The sequence below is a fragment of the Engystomops pustulosus genome, unplaced genomic scaffold (genome assembly GCF_040894005.1).
Source record: "Engystomops pustulosus unplaced genomic scaffold, aEngPut4.maternal MAT_SCAFFOLD_611, whole genome shotgun sequence".
Lineage (NCBI taxonomy): Eukaryota > Metazoa > Chordata > Amphibia > Anura > Leptodactylidae > Engystomops > Engystomops pustulosus.
This window is the reverse complement of record NW_027285490.1, coordinates 35,001-37,908: the sequence shown is the minus strand read 5'-3', so window position 1 is coordinate 37,908 and position 2,908 is coordinate 35,001. Positions and strand designations below refer to the sequence as shown.

General features: G+C 64.8%; 1 non-coding gene across 1 annotated transcript in view; it reads left to right on the top strand.

Moving 5' to 3' along the window:
• The first annotated feature begins 2,896 nt into the window (after positions 1 to 2,896).
• LOC140111842 (18S ribosomal RNA) overlaps positions 2,897 to 2,908 on the top strand; it is a 1,883-nt gene continuing 1,871 nt past the window's right edge. The window contains exon 1 of the ribosomal RNA XR_011852313.1: positions 2,897 to 2,908. This exon is cut by the window's right edge and continues 1,871 nt beyond it. This is a non-coding gene — a ribosomal RNA (18S ribosomal RNA).

Sequence of the window (2,908 nt, the reverse complement as noted above, 5' to 3'; positions counted from 1 at the left end):
ACACGAACGTTGCCCGTGCTTTTGTGGAAGAGAGCTTCTTGCGAGGTTGTCGCTGCGGTGGCGCCCGGACAAACCCTATCCCTAAAACTTCTGGGGAATTGGCGTCTAAGCCTGCACCCTGCACGGTATCCCTGCACCCACGAAGGGGGCCGTGGAAGGCTTGGGGTCGCGCCGGCGAAACCGACCGGATGCCCGGGGTACTGAACCCCCGGGGTCCCACCCTGGAAATTGAGCCGTCCGACCCCGCCACGTCTTCCTAGTGCTCTCCTTGGCTCCCCCGCCTGTGGGCATCGTTAGGGGCTGCGGTCATCAGCGCCGGCTAAGCTTCGGCAACACGGCCGACCCACCCCTTCGGCGCCTGGGGGTGCCTGGTCCCAGTCCGGGCCGTTCCGTAGGGGCGGCTATCCCTTACATGAGGGACTCGGTGCGTCCGCTCGGGCTGCGGGGCTCCGGCTCCGACAGCCGGGGAGCTGGTTTTGACCGCGGGCCTCCACGGGAACCGGCAGGGACCGGACTAGGCGTCAAGCCGAAAATAACCCCGGCACCCTCTGCTTCCAAAGCGAGGGGACCTTTGGCCGAGCGGGGGCACCGGAAGCCGAACCGACCCCAACCCCTCTTCCTACCCCAGGGCTGGGCTGACCAATCCCCTGATCGGGTCTAAAATGGAAGAAGGGGATTCGAGGGAAGGGGCTGGCGGAAGGCAGTTGCCCGACGGAGTAGGCGAAGGCCAGGCCGTTTCCGAGTCCCGAGCAGAGGAGGGCGAACTCGGCTCTTCATCGACCGACGGCGAGGCGAGGGCGGTGGCTGCCGCGGGGAAGACTCCATTGCTCGTCAGCGCGCTAGGAGCGGGGCCGACTGGCTGCTCGGGGTATGGCATCCCCGGGGGCCCACCCTGGAAATCTTCGCTCCTCAGCCGCTGCAGGTTATAAGGTCCCGCCGCGCGTAAGCGCTCAACTCTCCGACCCACGGATGTCGAGCCCATGGTGAGCCGGCCGTTTCGTACGGGGAAAAGGGGTCCTCTGGCCCCACATCGATCGAGGGGGTTTAGATCCGCGGAGGCACGCACCGCGAGGCGAATCGCTGCTTTTCCCCAAGAGGTTAACCTTCAAACCACCGAGTAGGTTCGGGGCAGGGCCGACAGTCTGCACTGGGGTATTGCATCCCTGGTGGGGCGACCCTGGAAATCTCTGCCCCTTTCCACTCTTTCGGTTGGGCCTCTCGTCGGGGCGAGCGTAAGTCGGCAAGCAGACGTGGGAAGAGGCTTCTTACCGGTGACACTCCCTTCGTGAGAGAGGCAGGTACTCGCCCCGGACCCCGGTCCAAATCTGCGCGGGCCGGACGGCCTCGGCCCTAGCCGAAGGCCGCTCCCGCGAAGCCAGGGAGCCGAAAAAATAACCCCGACACCCTCCGCGACCTCGCGTGCTTCCAAAGCGAGGGGAACCTTTGGCCGAGCGGGGCACCCGAAGCCGAACCGACCCCAACCCCTCTTCTTACCCCAGGGCTGGGCTGACCAATCCCCTGATCGGGTCTAAAATGGAAGAAGGGGATTCGAGGGAAGGGGCTGGCGGAAGGCAGTTGCCCGACGGAGTAGGCGAAGGCCAGGCCGTTTCCAAATCCCGAGCCAGAGGAGGGCGAACGACGTTCTTCATCGACCGACGGCGAGGCTAGGGCGAGGGCGGTGGCTGCCGCGGGGAAGACTCCATTGCTTGCCAGCGTGCTAGGAGCGGGGCCGACAGGCTGCTCGGGGTATGGCATCCCCGGGGGCCCACCCTGGAAATCTTCGCTCCTCAGCCGCTGCAGGTTATAAGGTCCCGCCGCGCGTAAGCGCTCAACTCCCCGACCCACGGACGTCGAGCCCATGGTGAGCTGACAGTTTCGTACGGGGAAAAGGGGTCCTCTGGCCCCACATCGATCGAGGGGGTTTAGATCCGCGGAGGCACGCACCGCGAGGCGAATCGCTGCTTTTCCCCAAGAGGTTAACCTTCAAACCACCGAGTAGGTTCGGGGCAGGGCCGACTGTCTGCACTGGGGTATTGCATCCCTGGTGGGGCGACCCTGGAAATCTCTGCCCCTTTCCACTCTTTCGGTTGGGCCTCTCGTCGGGGCGAGCGTAAGTCGGCAAGCAGACGTGGGAAGAGGCTTCTTACCGGTGACACTCCCTTCGTGAGAGAGGCAGGTACTCGCCCCGCACCCCGGTCCAAATCTGCTCGGTCCGGCCGTCGTCGGCCCTAGCCGAAGGCCGCTCCCGCGAAGCCAGGCGATCCGAACCGAGGATCCGCGCGAGCCTTCTCCAAGCCCTCTGCCGGGCGCTGGTGTTGAAAGCGTAGCGGACCCTGTTCGCCGGAGCGATAGGAGCGGAGCACCGGTCCCGCAGGGTTGAAAGCTGGGTAGCAGCGCCGTAGCTTCCCTCCCAGCCTTCCCCCGGACCTGGCGCCCGATCCCCTCCGCTCCTCTGTGCGTTGGCGGGCGGCGCTGCATGGGTACGTCGCGACGGCTCCTATCGTCTCTCTCGCTTAACAGTGTGGAGAGGTGGTGGTGGAGCCGTCCGACACTCGAGGTGCTGAAGTTGAGCGTCCAATGCTTTCCTTCTATGCGCAGCCTACAGGAGCTGTCCGAGCTTCGGAGGTGCTGATGGAGGTGAGAGTCGAGCGCCACTTCTTGGCTGAACTGAGTGGGGAAAGCCAGCGACTGCGAGAGGGAGGGGAAGGGAAGGCTTTTTCGGGTCCTTGGAAGGGACCGAGAGCATCTTTCTTGCCCCCCTGCCCTAAGCTCCATCCAATGTTGTCTGCGAGGTCTTCTCCGGCGGCGGAGAAGCGCTGCGGTAGCAGCAGCAGCAACGAGCGTTCCCATTAGCTCACGGAGCCTGACTCCAAGAGTCTACCCCTCAGAGCTCGGCTACCTGGTTGAT